At 39.6% G+C, this 21,337-nt stretch overlaps 1 long non-coding RNA gene across 1 annotated transcript in view; it reads right to left on the bottom strand.

Annotated features, from left to right (window-relative positions):
• LOC143178082 (uncharacterized) overlaps window positions 1-20,887 on the bottom strand; it is a 108,895-nt gene extending 88,008 nt beyond the window's left edge. Inside the window, exon 1 of the long non-coding RNA XR_013001716.1 lies at window positions 20,760-20,887. This is a non-coding gene — a long non-coding RNA (uncharacterized LOC143178082). The remainder of the gene's footprint in view (window positions 1-20,759) is intronic.
• Between the last annotated feature and the right edge of the window lie 450 nt (window positions 20,888-21,337).

Genomic DNA, 21,337 nt, shown 5'->3' on the forward strand with positions numbered 1-21,337 from the left:
TCGCAGCCTCCGCCCGGGGAAAAAAGGAACCGCGTGTCGAGCACTCCTCGCGGTCCTGACTTTTGTGACGGGGGATGTTGGTGGAGTCAGCTGGTGTTCTGACTCTCAGGGGAGAGTTACGAGAGGAATCTGAGGGAATAATTGTTTCGAAATGGAAATAATCTCTGGGTATTGCGTCTTTGGACGGTTGCGTGGATACGCTGGGATAGAGTTAGCGTTGAATTTGGCGATCTAGGTTAGTGTGCTGAGCAAATTTTGAGAGGTTGAATGTGTAATTCAGGGGTTGGAGGTAAAGTAACCCTTGGTGAAATCTTTTATTTTATTTGGGCGGTAATGGGGGTCCGAAATTTTGAGGAAGAATTCTATATGCCAAAATAAGGGGAAAGGAAGGATTATATCAGTAGAATAGGTCCTTGAAAGTCAGACACACTTGGTGTGCATCTTCGGGCGTTCTCTCAACAACTAGGAAGTTACAAATGAAGTCACACACAATTTCAATATTCTTCATTTTCCTCTTATTTTAGTATCTAGGTATGTTCTATATTGTATAATAGTAATTTTGTTTTAAATACTATTTATTTAGACTTCTAATTGAATAATTTTCTCTTTAAGATGGCCCTATTTAAAAACCGAAATAAATAGCATTTGATACAAAATTAACACGTCTTTTTCACAATTATACCATCATAAAATAAGCCACAAAAGCTTATATCAATCAAATGTAGGTACATTTTTCCTGCTGTTTTAAAATATAAGTAACTTTCGAACGTGTCAGTGTCCTAACACCCCTACCCCAAAATTAATAAATCACCTCGAGCAAAACCCCAAAAGCCTGGAATCTGCTCCACAAAAACCCAGTCGATCAATCTGCCATGCGACATCTCCCACGTTCCGCGCTAGATCTTGAACGCTTTCAATGACAAGGCGCGAGCAAGCGTGGCATCGCCGCGAGACCGCCAGGCAGCCCGTGTCTGCGTAGCCTGTTAAGACTTTAAGACGATAACGAGAAGTAGGTCGCTGAAAAATTCGCCGATACATCGGGAATTAGGTGGAAAAATGGGCGTCAGAGAGCGATAGCGCGCCTCGAGTCGTCCGCGCGTAAGGGCCGCGGCTTACGTAACGCGGCAGAAGACTCGAAGGCGAACGATCGCGTGGCGCGTTCCACGGGCTCTTAATTGCTCGGGATATTTCCATCGTCGCGTTGCCGCGACCTTCCGCGGCGCGAAGACGCGGTCGCGCGTCTTTCTTCAGGGACTCGACGACACGGCCCCGCGTAGGAGTCGCGGTGCGCCGCCGCGGCGACAATCGGACGGGACGTGATCCATGCTCTATTTCGGGATTAATGCTAGACATGGACGACCAGCTAACGAACCACTAGGTGGGAATCGATTGGACAGTGAAAGCGAGGGGTAGATCGCGGAGAGGGGATGAAATCCAGATTAAAGTCACTTTTTTTTTTAGGATTTTAGAGACTTAAATTTAGAAAATTGTACGCAATTTTTAACTAAGAATTGAATTATTTTTCTATGGTGTTGTCTTTCTTAATGTCTTTATATTTCTGGTATACCGAAAGGGCAGTCGAGCAGCTTGACTGCCCTGCAGTGGTAGCTTAAAATACAAGGGTGCAGTACAAAATGTACACCTTGCAGGACACGTATTAATGTCCATGAAAGAAGTAATTATAATATAAAATAAATGAAGAAGAAGAAACAAGGTTTTACATATACAAGAAAATCGAATTTATGACTATGTAAAATTGAAATCTTCACATGCAAATATCTCGATTACTAAAGCTCAACTTATTTTCGACAAAGATTCACCAAGTAATAGTAATAGTAACAATAATAAAAACTGATCTCCTTTCGTCGAATAAATTCTCATCGAATAAATTATTTATTCATTCCTCGTCGAACGAAGATAATCTGGATTGTTCGAGCGCCGAATAATGAATAAAAATAAAGATAATCTAGATTATTCGATCGTCGAATAACGAATAAAAATGAAGTATCTATTACTCGACCTGTCATTTAAATAATTTTGTTATTTAATTGATGCCCAACTCTGCCCTACGCCTCTGTTTGAAACGGCGTAGCAAGCGATTCACCTCGCGTGGCCTAAATAAACAACCGAGAATACATCGACCCACGAGCTAGTCGGCACTCTCGGAACTCGACTCCGACGACTTTGCAATGTTTATACGACGGCTAGGTTTGATGCTGGATCGGTTGCTGTTAGTAAGACCGGAAACGACGCTGTCTAGCCGCTGGAAGCTTTGTTAGCGAGTCTCTTTGCTAAATAGAATCTAAAATGGAGTTTGGATAGTCGTTTACAGCGAACGCGTTCTTTTAGGAAACGTCATGTGATGGCTCGTGAGCATGGTGTTTCTAAGTTAATTTGTTGGGGAATGAATTATCGATGAGAATTTTGTCTCTAAGAGGAGTGACAGAGTGAGAAATTAAATGAAAAGATTTTGAGCTTTAGCGTGAAATTAACTGTATAAGATCGGATGTGAATAAGAATATGGAGTTCAGCCCTTGACTACTAGTACCTATTAAAACTCATGTAGCTACTATTAGTGGTATCACAGACTGACAGTAGTAGTTAAGGGTTAAAGAGGGAGTCATTTCATTTCCTAAATATTACACATATTTTAGAAAATCATACATATGTACACAGTATAAGAGATAAGATGTGTTTTAAAATATTTGATGTACTCACATTTAGTTTCTGCCACTCAATCCACTGCACAATAAATATGTACTTCGTATTTATGAAGTTCCTCCTAAAGTTTCTTTTATTTCAAAATACTGGGGAATATTCAGCCTGTGGTTTTCTAACACTCTGCTTAAATCTGAATAATAAAAATGTTATGTATTACATATTAAATAATTTTTTCTTAACTTAATATGTACATGTATAAATGATTGACCTCGGTTGAAGATTTTAAAAAATTCATTTAAATTAATAAAAGCCTGAATCCAATGTAATCGCATGGCGAAAGAGTAAAAATAGCGACAATTATTACTGTAGTACTGTACAGTTAATGTTAGTGACCGTAGTTCCTCGCTTTGAGGATTTCTCGCGTTCACTCTGCTATTACACATAATTTTACTGTATGAAATTTAATTTCTATAACTACCTCAAATAAAAATAATCTATTTAATACAGAATCATACAATTGCACCAAAATTGATCAAAATATGAAAACTTTCAGCAATAATGAGTCACTTGTTATAAATCATTATTTATGTGCAAAACCAATCCGTTTACAGCTCTTTAACAACTTTATATATAATTTACATTGATTATTGAACAGGCGACAGTAGTTTCTGTTCAAAGACATATAATAAAGTCACTTGAACGACGTGAATGATATATCGACGCGATGGGAAAAGTGTGTCAAATACGAACACTATTTTCGTTCCATTTTTCAAATCATTACCTATTCTGTTATTATTGTCGTCGTCGTTCATATGCTATGCACGCGAAATACAAGTCCACAAGATAACAGCAAAAATAAATGCCGCTCCGATAGTGCGCCAACATTCTCGACACGTTGCATTTCGGTAATCACGGCTCGAACTTTCGTGAAATTTTAGCCAAGCAACTAATAGTGGACTGACTTCTTATCGTCGTAGGAGATTTTTCCAAGCACGCCACTTTCACGAAATACAAGAGATAAAGTCGAATGTAGGTTACTGGTTACACGTGAAAACTTCATCTCGTGTTCCGTCGAGTTTTAACAAATTTTCTGGAGGGTGAAATTTTGTAAAAGGAAAATATATTCACTCGTATAGCTTGTGCTCTTTATGATACGCTGTTTTTTCATTTTCTTCCTCTTAATTTGCAATCCGACCGTAGTGTAGTTTATTAAAATACTTTTCATTTACTTGTAGATGTAACAAGTGGAAGCTCTCAAGAAAGTTTAAAGGTGGAAAAGAAGGTAGTAAGCAATTCAAATTTTTACCTCATTATAAAAGAAATTAGTTGTTAAAATTGTTTAACTCGATGTATTCAATCTGTTTTTTTATTTTTTAAGTAATCTAATAATCTAAAATTTGGTATCACGAAAGGGTGGATTATTCGCTTACCAGTTCACAATCGTATCGAGGAACGTTAACAACGAGTATCACTTCACTATCGTGTTACTAGAACTAGGAAAGAGTAGCTAGAAATATTTCTCGAAGCACGTCCTCACAGTTTCAATGCCAAAGTCGAACTGACCTGTTCGAAGGTGCGTTCGACCTTAGCAAGGTAATCCTTGCCTCGAAATTCAGGGTGCACAAAAAATGTGGAGTAAGTAGGTATGAAAGGTGGGGAGCTGTGGAAGGTTCAATCGCAACATTTATGACAGGCTAAAGATAAAACTACCTCAGTGTTCTTCCAGGTACCAAACAGGATTATTATTTTTTTTTTCTTAACTTTCCCTTTCTTCACTTTCTCGAGCTGTAATTACTTGGGCAATGTTTACCTTAAAGTTTAGTTGTACCAAGAACGCACACAGAAGTATTTAATATAAATTTTCTCACTGACAGGATAAGATTAAATGAAATTAAATGAGAATATTATACCTTGAATAAGGATATCTTAATTAATATTTTTTACTTCTTTTTGTTACATGTCAAATTAAGGTCTCTTTGATGGTATTTCTAGTTCATCCACGATTTTTATAAAGTAACTACACCTAATTAGATTCTTCTCAATATCTTCGTTGTTTATATTTTATCCTGTTTATGTTCGAGGAGTGCCCCTTTCGTACAAGACAGAACATCCTTCGCGTGCAAAGAAGGATCCTTGACAAGATTTTTTACTCGGTCAAGAATGCCGCGTTCTAATTCCTTTAACCAGTGAATTCAAATAAATTTTGCGAAGGATGTTTCGTGAGAAAATACGCGATTTTCGCTGATCGCAAGAAATCGCGATAATAATTCTCTTTTACAAAGAAAGTATGATCATGCATGACTAAATGATTTATCAAAAATTGTTGGTTCGCAGAAAACTAGAAGCTTGTAGTAAATTATGAATTGAAATCACTGTACTGTAACGAAATCTGCGCAAATTAATATTGCGAAAATTTAATACATGGAAATTCACCAAGCGTTACTATTAACACAAACATCATAAATTTTAAATAATTTGAATTAAAGTAAATGAGAAAACATTAACACCTCGAATGCTAAATTAAATAATCAAATGTGTCAATTATCTAAATGTTCTCCCCTTTCACCTAATGCATATTAAATTAGCAAAAAGTTAGAGGTATTTCAAATTAAGAAATATATTTCATTTAATTTTAAATCCAATTTCAAATTTTACATTCAATTAGTACGTTCATTTAAGGTCAATTTCATAGAAATCGGACGCACGTTTAACAAACACTTATTTCCATTTAAATTTCAATGAATTTTCTGCTTGTTAATTTGTAATACAAGTCTGTTTTTTATTGGAACAGTAGGAGGGTTAAAATAATTTTCAAACAAAGATTTTCGGAAACTTTTCGCTTCTGAATTTTCGTAGAAACAAATTCATTCAAATGTATGTATATAATACTAACAGAAACTGGATTTCTAGTTATGTTACAGCGTTCAGTTAAATTACCTTTGGCAATTTGTTGCTTGTATTCTACACAAGGGACTTCCCGCGAACTTAATTATCCATCTCCCTCAGGTGACCACTCTCATTTCACAAACACTAACTATTCACTTCATTTACTTTTCTCTGTTTTTTTCTCATTTTCTTAAACGTTATCGTTTACAAAAGCTTGTGAACATTTTAATGAAATTAATATCGTTATCAAACGCAAATTATAAAAACATAATATAAAATATCAAGTTAGTGCTAAAATATAATCACTTGAACATTATCCAAGAATACACAAGAGAGTTTAGAAGACCAATAAAGAACTAAATCTCAACCAAACATTATTAAAAATTACTCTTTTAAAAATTATACTTATAAAAACAAGTAGTCTATAGAAAGTACTCCTTTATTAAAAACTAAACAATAAACATCTACATTTCTTATTTTCACCCCCACCAAAACTAGCTTCTACACCTACCTACAGAACATCTTTCCAGAAAAATTTCTTTCAGTAGATTTTCAAAGACTACGTAAAAAAATTCATATGAGGACAATTTAAAAAAAAATACTTTTTATTTTATTCGCTCTTATACAACATAAATAAAAGGCGTTTTTCTCGAAACTCGAATTTATTGAGCTCGCCCTTACCACCCTCAATCCTCCACCAACTCTTTACAAAAATTACTGAAACAAATCCTTAGTTATAGAAGCCACTTCTACCTTCAACGTCTCATACTCAAAACCAGGAACGAATATTTCTAAAAAAAGCCTCCCTCTAGAAACCACCCCAGACACCCGTTAACAAAGAAGGGTCGCCAAGGAGCAACAGCTAGAGCCAATAGACGCGTATCGCTGCGTCGACAGCGCGAGCACCATGGCGCCGGTATTATTATTACAGCCGTGTTCGAATTGGCATTAACATTCACCGATGCACTCCCTCGCCGTTCCTCTCGCTCGCTCCCGCTGTCGATGTATAACGAGGCGCTCGCGTCATTCGCCGTTTTCGTAACGTGACTTTGTATCATGAACTTTTCGATGACGTTTGCGCAACCCTATCAGAGTCGGCGCGGCACAAACCAAGCCTTGCAGACGCGCACCGCTTGCGAATGCACTTCTGCATTCGTTAACCGCGTGCACGCGTCTCCGAGCCGAGATAACGCTGGTCGCCGTCTTCGCCACGATGGTTCCCCCTTATCTGGATCGCTCGACAACCACCACTCGCGATCGGTACACATCGGTTCCAAGATATGTGTACTTGTGTACTTGTGTACGTGCATGCCTCGTTACTGCCACGAGCGCTTTCCCTACTCGGATCGCGTGCAATAGAAAACTAGCTTGGAACCAATCCTAAAGCCTCGTTAAATTATTCAAGCTGTAGGTGGACCGAACTGACCCGAGCAGATATTTTTTGGTTTATTTTAGGTTGGGTGGAGCTAGAGAGGTGCTGCGTTGAAAATTTGTTAATTACAGGTCTACCTGATTCTAGACATTTTCTATTGTTCGTGATTATTTTGGTTGGATAGATTAATTGTTGCTTTAGAGCAATAATTGTATATATGAGATGAGATGTCTTTTAGATTATGGGATATGAAAATTGATTTACTGTGACTAAGTGATTATGAGGATCCCTAGTGTAGACATTTTTTTTTAACATAAGTAGAGGAGGCAGATGGTATTTGCATACATGGAAGTCTCGATCGTATACCTTTCGAATGGTTCACTTTCGAATAGTTAACTATACTAGACCTATGCTCCTTTGAAGAAATTAGAAATATTTTCTCCAATGGCAAGTGAAGTAAATTGAAGGCTCATGCTGGTAAAGTAGCTACAAGTTACTTAAATGCAAGTGATTTGTAGTCAAGTGACTTGACTAATGAAAATGAGAACCTAGGATCAGTTCATTTGATGCTATTTCTTAGATGGCGATGCGTCTGTGGTAGTGGTGAATGATATTCTTGAGCAGAGTGCAGATTGGCGTTTGGTCGACCGAGATTCTTGGCTCACTGGCGAGTGGCCATCTTTGTTGTTGGTATGAAGAACTTGTTCGTGGGAGGGGAAGTATTATACATGAGATCGATTGAAATTTGAATTTAGGTATTGTGACTGTGAAATTGAGTTCCCTAGGGTTGATGGATCCTAATGTTTCGAAAGATGAATGGAAGCCCTCGAAATAGGTGGCTTCTGAAGTATTGAGAAACGAGATAAGTTTTAGACGACAATTGGAAATTAACAATGCAAACATATAGTTCTATGGCTACAATATGTAACATATAGGTCGCATATTTCAACTTTCGAAATATTAGAAATTGAAATTTGATCATTAACATTTAAATTTCAAGAATCCTAAAAAGTCCAAATTTCGATTCAATCGATATAACAAGCTCCACTACCTTCTTATCACTATCTTCCATCCAAATTACAACTGCACAAAAACTATCATACCTATTACTATAAAATATAACCACTACATCACAATTTGCCAATAATCGTAAAAGGTAGCCTACGATACAAGAAGCTAAAAAATAATCTTAGGGAACAGCAACTATTTTTCGCGTCGATCGACTCAAGGAAATGGATTCAGAGAATGTTTCTTTTCGCAGTAGCGACTATTCGAGTCGTCTCGTTAAGAAGGAAGCCTTTCTTCGAGCGTGAACGAAGACGCGACGTTTCACGTCAAGGCACGGAAGCGTGCTCGCGAGAATCGAAAGAAAAAAGGAGCAAGACGGGAAGCAAAGAAATAAATAGTTCGTAGGAAGTAGTCGATAAAGGATGATGTACTTTTAAGATCGTTTATGCAGGAGATACAACGAGGTTCCTGAAGAAATCAAATGGTTCGTTTAAAGGTTTTAAGTCGCGATAGCATGGGAAATTCTCGTTGTATTACAACACGCTTCGTTCGTTTGACAACGTGTAGCACCGCTGCTAGTTATGCAACTAGTGAAACTATCGACTGCCTGTCGATCGTAGATGCACGGTGAACGCTCGAGAAAATCGATTAATCGATACCCATCCTTGCACATATTTCCTCCAGACATTTTACTGATCGTTCTTTTAAATGCAGTCCATTGCTTGTGCAAGTGATCAAATTTTATTATGGATGCTATTATGGTGAAAAATAATACGACATTTTTAGGAAAGTTAAGCAATTACGGAAAAATGTAGAACACTACAATGTTTAATGAGTAGACTTTAGGTTTGAACTATTTTACTGGAAATGGTAATACAATTTTTTAACACAATTTTCATGAATTATTTAACTGCATGTACATGTCCATGGGAAACAACGAAATTTCGCTTTTTTAATGTTACGAAATTAGTTACGTTCATGTTCGAGATTATATCGGCCATTTGTCAAAATTTTATTCGAACTCACAATTTGTTACGGTTCTATGAGCAACGTCGTCGATGACTGGTAACTAATTACATAAAGAAAAGCGTCTGTACTTTTCTGTTCGGCTCAGGATTTACAGCTGGTTGCAACTTTCTCGAATTAACTCGCAGCGATCTCGACTGTCTCGATTGCAAGTCGGTCGCAGCGACAGTAGCAGTAGTAGTTAGTAGACAGCCTATTGCAGTTACGCAACTAGTGAAACTACCCAACGTCGAACATTCACGAAAAATAAATCTTCTTAGAGTTATTTTACATTTTCTAGGCAAATATTGAATACTGTTTTTAGGACGATCATTAAAAGGCGATAAAATAAATTGCACTTACGCGTAGGTATTCAGAATCGACAATTCAATGATCTCTTCAACATAATAAATTCCACATTCCTTTTTTCTTTAATAAATCCAAGAAAGTAAAAAATTCTATGATGAGGAAATGTGCTGCTACAAGAAATGATAATTTCGTCGGTATAATAAGGAGGAAATTGTTAATATTTATGAGTATGCCGACTTTTGATTTCAATTATGCCATTTTTTCAGACTTTAGATTCATAAAAAAATGACTCTAAAATGATACTATAGATATTAACTATTCTTCTCTGACATAATAAATTACACAAAATTTGTTTTCTTGTAAAAGCTAAGTCAACAGAAAATTCTTCAATAAAATACCTATCAATCTACTATCATTACACGTAAAAAAATGATAAAGAATAGAAGAAACTTTCTTCCTAGTAATTTATGCTTATTACTTTCCACAATACTTAAATAGTAGTTAAGGGTTAAAAAACCAATAAGCCAAAACAAGGAAACGTCCCAAGGAAAGGTGTATCTCTCCTTCCTCCATGCACGAATCTCACGAAGGTCCCACGTTTGCGCCACGCTCAGTCCCATCGCTAGGAGATCCCGCGGCTGCAAGTCGGTCGCAGCGACAGTAGTAACAGCCAGCAGCAAGCAGCCTATTAGAATTACGCAACTAGTGAAACTATCCCGGCAGCGCAGCGCTACTGCCGGCCACCGTGCTCGCTCCATCGTCTCGTCCTATCGTTCTATCGTGATCCGTCGATGGGCTGCGCGAGCGCGCACGCGAAGCGGCTCCGAGCCCCGCGTCGGCCCCGCAGCGTAAGTTTATTGCCAAAGTTTTTGGACACAACGACCGCAGGTAACCCTGGGCACAGGGAATAGGCCATTGCGCACTCGCGTTGCGAACCTTTCGACGTGCATGCACGAAACGACGTAATCTCGCCAGGGTTACCTCTTCTGGGGCCCCCCTTTTCCGCCTCTTACGTGTGTCCTTCCTCCCCTCCCCGCGACCGACACTTTCCTCCTGCTGCTGAGCGAGAGGACTCTCTCTCGATTTATTGTCCGAGAGCCACGTGAAGCCTCGTCGATTGCGTAACGCGGCAGAGATCGACTGTGGGTGATTGTTCGTGGGACATTGGTATGGTGTTTTGATGCAGGATCGATGGTACAGGGTTGGTCTCGATGGAAGGACGATGGGGTGTTCTTGGGGTCTTGGGAAGAATTTTAACTCTAGTGATAATATTCTAATGATAAACCAGTTTCGTTTGGATGCTTCTTATCTAGGCTCGTCAGTGCAGCAGTTCGTCTAGATTCCCTGCACGCTCGAGTCTGTTTCGGTCTGTCCACCCTGGCCTTCTCCCTCTTCCTTTAATCCACCTTCGACGTAAGTACGAAAGTAGGCGGGAAAATAGGTGAGATGAAGATCGCGAAAGAGCACGGGGAACGAGAGAGCGAGAGAGAGGCGAGAAAACGCGCGGTCAGAGCGTTAAATAATCAGTTTAATTGGGTTGTGCACGAGGAAATGACCTATGCGAAAGACGCAACCTCGCGCCTCAGACCTTCTGCCTTGCTCGTCTTCGACTACTCTTATCGACTGCCAGCCACCGATTTTCTGGCTGCTGAGGAAGATCGAATTGTCCCCTCTACTTCTACTAGAACTGAGCAGACGATCTACCCTAATATTGTAGTCTAGAATTGATTTAGGTCAAGCAGAGGTTCTCAGTAGAGTAATGAACTTCTCAGTACTTCTAGAGTCGATAGAATTTCGCCAATTTCGTTGAATGTTTCCTCCAATTATGGGAAATAAAATTCACAAGCTTATTTTTGTGAAGTTTCTTTCTGCTTGATAAAAAATTAGAAAACCTATCTTCTAAGTGACTTCACCAAGAACGATAAGACAATGCGATCTCGTTAAAATTATTATGCATAGAATTTCACAAGTTCAGAACTTATACACTCCACATAATCATAAAACGTAATAAATATAGCAAGAAGTTTGTATCGCAGAGGTACTTATTATTCGCCTCTGTACCTAAAGAAGCTTATGCAGTATAAACTTACATGAAGCAAGCCCCAAAACCTTGACAGAAAAATCATCAATAAAAGACGAGGCGCCGAGGTATCATAGTCCTATTTTGGTAACGACTGAAGCGTTTGTGTAATATTTCATACGTGCACGATGATTCAAACGGAATAGAGTAGGCGTAGACAGTGGGAGTGAGAACGTTATTGTCTATCCGCTCGGAAGCGAGCGACGATCGAGGGTGAAACGTGTCGGAAACGATGCCTAGTCGCCAATCGATTTCTTTCCATCGGTTTCCCTAGCTCCGTGATCCCGCGACGGGAATCGTCTGGGAAAAAAGGGAGTATCGCGACAAGCGACGCCTACATTTCGCTGAAACGATCGTGTCATTTCACTTCCTGTTGCGTAACCCAATTAACCGCTTATTTAATACCGCCACGGCGACCGCAAACCATAGTAATAGAAGCGTACGGCTAGGAAGAATCGGGGGAAAAAAGGCGAAAGTAAAAGCCTGCGACTGGAAAGCTCCCGTATTATCTGCACGAAACGATCGCGTTACACGAACATTAGTTTCGATTGAGACTGGTAGACTGTTCACCGAGGATTTTTACGTTGAGGGTAAGGGTACTCAAATGTTACTCAAAGTGGAGGAGAATGTTAGGAGTTCAAAGTTCAGAAATGGAAGAGATTATGGATGCTAGAAATTCTGGGTTTCGTTTGAGTTTGAATTTTAAAGGGTGCTAGTGAACTATGTGCACTAGTTTTCAACAGCTGAAGTGTCTTCTTTATCTACCAGGATGAGATCCTTAACTGTAACATTCATTTTTTAATGAGTCTCTGCAGGTTTGTTAAGCTGAATACATAAATAGCTACGATTGGAGACATAGAGGCAACTTAGGAAATATTATTGATTTAAGTATTCCTTCCTAAAAGTTTGAAGATTTAAAATTTTGAAAATTTGAAAATTTGAATATTTAAAAATTTGAAAATTTGAAAATTTGAAAATTTGAAAACTTCAGATATGAATATTAAAATATTTCCAACTGAGTATTGAAATTCAAAATACTTGACCTTACCCTCATTATATTTTAAATATTTTTTTCCACGTTCAGTTAACACTTCCCATTCCCAATAAGGTTGCAACAATTTCCCCCCATAATCGTCCTTGAAAAACACAAAGCTGCAGGTTACTCAACTTCCACGAGTGAAACGTCTGAGTATAGTGGCGAACGTCTGATAAATTTTTATGTAATAACCGTCGCTCGTTTTCCTAGTTCGATCGTGGAATTGCGACTGGTCTGCATGTTCAGGAAGTAAAGTCTCCAGTAAGTGAAAGTCGTTAGTTCGAGGCGCTGAAGTAACCGTGTAAAAGACAGCGGGTGCAAAGGCGCTAGATCTATTGAAACGAAAAGAAGAAATAAAAAAGGATGAAAAGGTTCTTCGAATTTCTCCTCGATCGTTCCTACACGCAAGCTTCCACAATCTGTCGCGCCTTTCAATCGCGCTCATTGGGTTGCCATTTTTCCCCTAGGATATAGAAACTTGTAAGAGGGCACCGCGCGTTTCGTAATCGTTGCATCATCCGTCTCAACGGATGCATGAATTATAATACTAGTCGTTAATCAGTTAACGAGCAGCACACCACGGAAATCGATACTCGCAACGTGGGCTGACGGCATTCTGCGAGAAGTTTCTATCGTGCCTATTTCACGAGTCGATTATCGACACGATCGTTAAATCGATAGCGATGGGAATTTAGTAAGATATCTATCTATTTTCATATCCATAAAAATAGAAATACATGGGTCGTTTTCTAAAGAAAATTCAGTAGAGTTGAGTAAATTTGCTAATCGAAACAGCAATGGGCAACTAGCTTACAAAGAGTAACAGATTCTTCTCGAAATCAATTCCTGCAAAATACCAATCAAATAGCTAGATAATTATAAATGATCTCCAATTGCACTGTGATCAATAAACGTACAGACCACAAAATTTCTACTCCACAGAACTAAGGAAAATCTATACGATAAAAGTATCTAATTAAAAATAATGATCTGGGCCTCAATCAAATACCTAGATAAATAGAAAACTCGATAACCATATATTCTACAAAAGTCGTATCATAAAATACATTTGATTCACGAAGAAAAAATTTCCCTTTCGTTTGTCCAACGTTATTTAATAATTGACAGGGCCCAATGAGAACCCCTGCGGAAGAGAGAGCGATCAGTCGACTACTGCACACTTTCGTGCGAACCCGCACACGCAGATATGCGTGATCGGTTGTATAACCGCATAAGAATCACGGATAATGGTGCGTGCACGTGTATCACATTATTTCCCCCGTTCAAGTCCAACCATTCGACTGCCCATTGTCAAGTTTAAGCGCCGAATTACCGGAGGCCGATCGTCAGTTCGATATCAAAGGTGTGCCCCCTCTTTCATGGCTCCTGCGTTTCAGCTTCTTCCACGATCACAGGGATCTATATAGATTCTTCGTTTGAACACCGAAATTGTATGTGGGTGATGACTAGACACAGTGTTAATAAAGGGAGGAGCTAGAGTTGCTTCGCTAATGTCTGGCAGCTTGCGTCTGATCTACATTTACCCTGGGACTGGCAGCTTAGATTAACGTGTACATATTTCACTTATCTGGTTTCAGTTTTTTACCTAGTCAGTTTTGTTCAGTTTTAATTAGTGTCAGCTTGAAGGAAATGCAGGTGTACTGTTAGACTAGTCTGCTGTCGATGCAAGGTGATTTATTTGGTGTAGAGAATCGTTCGTGTCGAGACTGGGTACATTGATTTTGATAAGCTATAGTTTTAATAGTGAAAAAATTCGAGGATATTTACTCCAGGTTCTTTTTCTAAGATTTAAGGTATTGCCATGGCATCTGAGACATTTGTATATTGATGAAGCAATACTTGCTAATGAAACTGAGACTGAGATCTACAGATTAAAACCAGACTGCAGCTGACAAGGGAAAGAGCCATAAGAATGTAGGGCAAGAGTGTCACACATAGCAGTTGCGTGGAAAATGGAAAATAGACTAGGCTTCATAAACCTATTAGAGGATCTATATTGAAATACTAAGAAACCATTATGGTGTATAACATAAAGTATAAGATCGTATTATAGAACACTCAAGTAGTTAACACTCTGAATCCCTAATATTGAGGTACTGAGAATCCTATCGGGACAGTAAATTTAATTCACAGTCAATTCTCTCACTCGTCTTGCAGTGCTTCTATTCCCCTTAATAAACCTTCATCACGAATTCTTGACAGTATCATCCAGACAGAGCTACTCAACAAAATCCAAAGAATATTACCAAAAAACTACCCACTTCAAAAATCTAAGGTTCACACGTTAACCAATATAATTTCCTCATAAGCACCCTCATAAATCACGCTGCTATAAAAATTGCGTACACCACGTAGCTCCTCCGCACGCAATAAATATTCCCAGCAGTACAACTGACACGGCAGCAAAAGTATTAAAGGAAAGCCATCAACCCTCAATTCGTCACGCTTCCACATCGAATCCCACCGTCGACAAAAATCCCATCGAATTCACTTTCGATCTCGTTCATCCCCCTCGTCTGCGATCCCCTCGCTTCCAAATATCCGTGTCCCGGGTCGGGAGTCGTTGTGGACGTGGCTTAACGAGCATGAGTGCCGTGTTGCAATGGCCCAGAAGCGGTAGCTAGGCGAAGGGTCAAAAACACCGAGCGGCACGGTTTCTAGGCCATGCGCTGCTATCTATAAACCCCTGCGAGCTTCTCTTGCCTCTCCTTCCCTCTCACCTCCCTCCACCCCGACCTCCAGCCCCCTTCCTCCTCCCCTATATCGCTCGATCCTCTACCTACACCACCTACAGAGCTGCACCTACACCTCGTTGCCTCCGTCCACCTTCTCCCGCTGTCCCTCTCTGTCTCTGCCATTGTGCCTCTCGCTGTCCCTCCACCATCGAGTCTCGCTTTCGCCTCGTTCATCCGTAGGCCGAGCCATCCGAGGCGATACGTTTAGAAGAGATACGGAGCCAGGCGACTCGAAATAGAGAGAGCTGCGAAATTTCCGGTTCCGCGAAACGCTCGAGACGATTCGACAGCTAGGACTAGCATTCTTGAAGACGAGTTGGAGGAAACCAGAGAAGAAGATGTAGGGTGATTTTGGGAGAGATTGGGAGATGTAGAAGAGTTACGAAGGTTTTTGGTTTAGGGAGTGATCATCACTGATCGACAACCATCGAAAAAATTTCAAATATGGAAATGTAAGATTGCATGGATCCTTTGTCGTTTCTATGTTTGAAATTCGGTCGGTGGCGATGGTCGAGCGTGACTGCTGTCTGAGGATAAAGGGATACAGGGTGAGTGAAAACGTGGAGTGGATGGGAATTGTTGAATTTCACCCTGGATAAGGTTTGGTTGTTAGAAAGGAAATCGCTCGATCGCGTTCCATGTACTGACACTAAAATTAGAATGAACTGTATTACTTTCACCCAGACGGTTATGAGGCTGATACTGGGATTCGCCGAGCGTTTCGTGCTGATTTCCGGTTTAGGTAGACATGCATTGGTTGTGAGGCTTATGATATGTGAGTAGAAAACTGAACTTCGAAGAAAAATTAAGTATCTCATATTTTTTAAGAATTTTTGGATTTACTAAAATTGAGTTGAGTTTTAGCTAATTTACACTTCATGTAGGTTTGAAATAATCTTCAGACTTGCATTAATTGTAGTATAGTATGGCTAGGTAACAGAAATTTAATTTCGTCTTCAGGACTAGTATTGAATAAATTATACCCGTGAATCTATCATTGTACGAGAAAGCTCGCTTATTCTACTTAAACTAACTCTCTTGGCTGTCTTGATACATTGCAGAAAAATGTTGTTTACGTGAACAATAAATTGCAAATGAGTAAGCTATTTTCGCAGCAAGAGCTGTCTGCGTCTAAAGAAAACAGCGTGTCAAGGAGCATTGAAATTGGACAGAGAAAACCGCCATCGACTTCGCTGGTTTTAGTAGTAATTTTCATGTTGAGCAATTTTCAAGGATGCAGGGTCGTATACATTACATTGTTCGATGTTTCTCACCCTCCGCCTAGTTACTGCTTCTAGGCCATTGCAACATATCGCGAGTACCTGTTAAGTGATATTCACGCTGCGACATGCCTATGTCGCAATGTTCTCACTTCGCGACGCACGCGAATTTTCAGTCGGCTGCGAGACGAGGAACGTAGAAGGAATTAAAGATGCTCTCGAATGAATAGACTCTCAAAGGATAACTTCATTGTCTTGGGTGGTAAGACAGAGGTCGAACTTGTAGAATTGTGCTGATGATTGCTAGAAGTATGTGACAGAACAACTGAAGTAACAAATGGGATATAAAGCTTTGATCTAGAATTTCATTCAATTTCTCATGAAACATTGATGGTAACTGAAGTTTATTATTTATGATTAATGATTAAGTCCTCGACTTTTCAATCTACTTTAGAAACATACTTCCCACACACTATAAGCTCGTTCTTAATTTCCAGTTCCTGGAATCAGTGTTAGGGGATAAGCTAGCAGTATATTTATTCTATTCTAGTTAGAACACTATAAACCCCCAGAGAAGTCACTCTGAACCAACCATTAAAATAAATAAATCACAAAGCTAACAAATTTAGTTTCTCAATCCATATCTTCCACTATGCTTCACTAAAAAATTCATCTACACAAACTGACGCAAGTACACCTCACCTAAAACAACAGTTTCATCGCTTCCCTACTCTATTAACTCAACTAAAACGTGTTCTACACTCCCTCAAAATTTCATCGAAACCTGCGCCAAAAGCTCGACGAACATTCCTCAGCAGTCGAGCTGCAGCAGTTCTCTTATTGCGTGAAAAATAGCAGTACGTCAAGCCCTTTGTATCAGCGCGATCGTAATATGTCAGAAACGCATCGCTGTTGTCTCAGATTGCTTTCGATTAGCCGCGTCCATACGGACGTATCCCACCCTGGAAAAGTGACGCGCTGGTGCGCGGATCGACCTCCTTATCGACCGTGGTTTCGACCTCGCGCGCGGTTATCGCTTCCGGGTCGTTGCTTCGTGACGGGTCATTTTAAGCGCGGCTCACAACGCTTCCGCCGCAGCTAGTGGGCCCCAGGAATGTCCACTTTTATCGAGGCTCGAGCCTGGACCGCGAGACCGCTAATCGAGCAGCTTCGAACTCGATAATCGGACTCGAATAACTAGTTACCGACTACCAAAAAATATGGGTCCACTTCCGCGTCTACTTTCTACAGGATTTTTCGATGACCAGCTCTCGAACCTTCGCCTAACCCCTGTTTGACTAATTTATGAGGCACGGAGTAGAATGTCCCTTCCCTGTAAGCTGATTTATTTTAAGGGAATGGTATTCAGGGAATGATTATTTTGTATTATAATGGTGACTGAATACAGATTTTACTCGTTATAAGCTCACTGGAATTTTTGGTGTGTCTTAGAGCCACTGCATAATCTTGTTTTAAGTTCTCTGTAATTTAGAATTATTTACAGTAGAAGAGTTCTATTTACACAAGCCAATTAGCACACATAATGTATATAAAATTGGGGTGCTATGACCACGAATTGACTTCGAAAAAGTGTTCCGCGTTACACGTTAGTATCCCATCGAAACTAGGTCTAAGAATAAGTAACAATAATTCTATCAAAGACCACCAAAGAAATGAGTAAGCTTATAAGCGACTCCCACACTCCCGAACCTCGTCCTTTCTTTCTCCAAGCGCTAATGAAAGCAAACCGCGGGGCAAGTTCCTATGCATGCGTGAAAAGAAGTGGCTCACAGCGTATTGCATGATACACTCGTCCACCAGCACGGTTCGCATGGCTCGCTCGTTCCGTCTACGCTCGTGTGTATGGGTGACGTAAGAAACTTTCGCTCACCTCTACCGGTTACCAGCCGCCGCACTACCTTGCACTTGCATTCGCGGCTCTGCGACGCACGAATAAGAAGAGTGCACGCCGAGATATGCGCCGTGCAACCGAGTCCGTGACTGGTAATTCGCGCGGACAAGTCAGGGCCAGTCAGCAGTTGTTAACTGCTGCCGCCGATTGATAATGACACCGACGTCTTCGAGTCAATTCACCCCCTTCCCATGTATGCAAATATTTCCTCCCAGTGTTGGATTCTCCACTGAACAGTTCGACGTTGATCAGGATTGCTGCACGAACTCCCTCTTTGGGTACAGTGAGGGAAATTAGAAGGTGGGGGAGAAATGACGAGTGTCCTGTTGTATTGTGTTGCTGAGATCTAACTCGGGTCTAAGCTGTGGACGTGTATTAAAGAGACACTTGATATTTCTTCCCTCGTCTCACAGTATCTCGCTATACCCAAAAGGTATAAGGAATTCTCGAGTGTGTAAATAATTTTGCTAGCTGTGAACAGCAAGCTAGCAATATATCCATTCATATATTTTCACTATATTTATGACTACTATCTGTTATGTAACTGGTGTCCTGTTGCATTGTATTGCTAAGGTTTGATTCAAGACTAGGGTCTGTGTTCGTACGTAAAATACACTCGACATTTCTTTCCCGTCTCCCAATTTCGTTCAGTATACTCTAGAAGGGAAGAAACAGCAACTGTGATGGTAAATGGGCTATTCCTAGCGCGTGCATCTCGATAGCGGGGCCTATTGTAGGAGCTGCTTGAACAGCTGCTCTCCCCGCTTGTCTGACTAGGTAACGGTGCATTCTCCTGGGAACGAGATGCGCGCCTTTCAATTTCATAGCCGTGGATTTCGCGCGGCGGCGTGGCACGTGGAAAAACGCGGATCACACGTGCTCCATATACAAGCGAGCTGAATTATTTTCCGCGCGAGGCTTAATGACGACCCCGTATGCGCGTCACGCGTCTCAGCATGTAGGTACGCGGCGTCGGCCGACGAGAATGGCGGGCCGAAGCTCGGCGAAAGTGAGGGTAGAGCTCAGGCGCGCGAAGACCTGCGTGGATAGAAATCGCGAGTTTCCTCTTCCCTATTGGTAAGGCGTGGAGGCCTCGACGATTTCAATTTTTTTAGATATATGGTGGAAATAGTTGGAAACTTATTGGAAAATTTTTAATGAGATTTTGACTATCTTGAAGCGATCGTGGTTCAAAGTGCGATGGTATTAGATCAAAAGCTGGACTTAACACTGCGATTTTTGTAATTTAGATTGTAACCTATTGTGAAGAATTTTGCTAATTCTGATCTCCATTAATGTTATGGATTGATTTTATACATAGTACATTGAAATAAATGTAAAATACAGTGCAAACATCAATCATTCTAGTAAATTATTAATGCTAATTTTAAAAGACACGTGCCTGTGAAATTTAGAATTTCAAAACTCTTGCAGGGAAAAATAGTTCATTTCCTGTTAATAAAAGTAGTTAATTAAATTCAGTTAGTCGACAAAGTCATTGACATTTAGATTGCATTAAAATTATACCATCCATAATGCACAAATGACTTTGTATGCAATTATTCCTTTCCGTTCCAAAAATATGAATTACAAAATTGCAAATTTTCTGTTATCATCACATAAAATACATTATTCGTATATAATGGTAATTTTTTAGTACAGGTGAACTACTAGTTCGTTCCTTTTCATTATAAGAAAAGATACGAAACATAAATTGTCAATGATTTAGCTGATGCATTCTTCAGCTTCATCAACTTTTAAAACATCCACTACTGGTTTTAAACTTTACTATATGCGCTGTGCTACTAAACAGTTTTTTTTATATATTTTTTTCCACTACGAACAAAGCACCGGAGTAGAAATCACGTACTTCGCCGTTATCGGTTCAACTACGTATCAGCTTTCCTACTTCCTGCGTCCGCGGTGCTGTGCATAGTATTTCACAGGCGATTCTCTAACTTTTCCAATTTATGATACTGAATTATTCCTCCCTTATAATAAATACATCAGGAAATATTTCAAAAATAATCACATCACCCACAATTAATTATTAAAAATAATGATACAATTTTCATAACTAAAATATTGAATTTTGAAGCCTAACCAGAATGAAACTAACATTACTTAAAGAAAAATATATAAATTCTCTTTTCAAGTACCACTTGCTCTTCAAACTATTTTTTCAACTATTTTGATTTAGGTAAGTGATTTTCAAATGTCAATTTTTACTTCAAAGAAAAAATGAATTTGTTTTTCAAAGTATATCATACATATAGAACATAATATAAACCCTTACAATTTTTTAATTTAATTATTCATGAGTATATTATATTCAACGAGATTACTGAGACAGTGGTACTTATCAAATGGGGATGTCGAACGAAGCGAAAGTGGCTGGGATCATCACCAGGCGTTGTGGTGCATCGCTTTGCTCAGTCGAGAGGAAACCTGCATTACAGGTTTCCTCTTCCTGCGTTCGAACTGTTTGCAAATTGAACGAGTATGCATACGAACCTTGGACGATTCCTTAGCCACATCTGCAAACCGATCCTCAAATGAATGGAATTCCTCTCTAGCTCCTCCAGAGTCCTCCTCGACATATTTACTGCCACGTTGTGTTACTTCCGCCTGCCACGAACAGCCTTCTCCTCCAGCCTGAAAAAGAATGCAAATCTTAGATGTAAATAATGAAAAATTTGTCAAAAATTAATCAATTTGTTTTGAGTTATATTAAAATTGCAAATGATAGAAAATAGGACTCTATAACAACTTGAGACTTTTCAGGAAATATTTTCGATTAGGAATATCGTTAATTAACCCTTCTATGAGGCGCAACTGATTGCTCTTTGTAAAGTAATAGGTTTAACTGTAAAATAAGTGTGAGCTTAAAAACACGCATTAAGAGACGGTGGAATTCTTTGATGTCGTTCACTGAGGGGAATATAATCGACGTGTGCGAAACGTGACTCAGTTCTGAACACGATATTACGAGGAAATATTACGCAAGAAATGTTTTTAGTCGACCTACGTTGATTGGTGAAAAATCTTCACGCGAGTAACCTTTAAGATGCTGAAAGTAAAGTAAGGAAAGA

The sequence above is a fragment of the Calliopsis andreniformis genome, chromosome 4 (assembly GCF_051401765.1).
Source record: "Calliopsis andreniformis isolate RMS-2024a chromosome 4, iyCalAndr_principal, whole genome shotgun sequence".
Lineage (NCBI taxonomy): Eukaryota > Metazoa > Arthropoda > Insecta > Hymenoptera > Andrenidae > Calliopsis > Calliopsis andreniformis.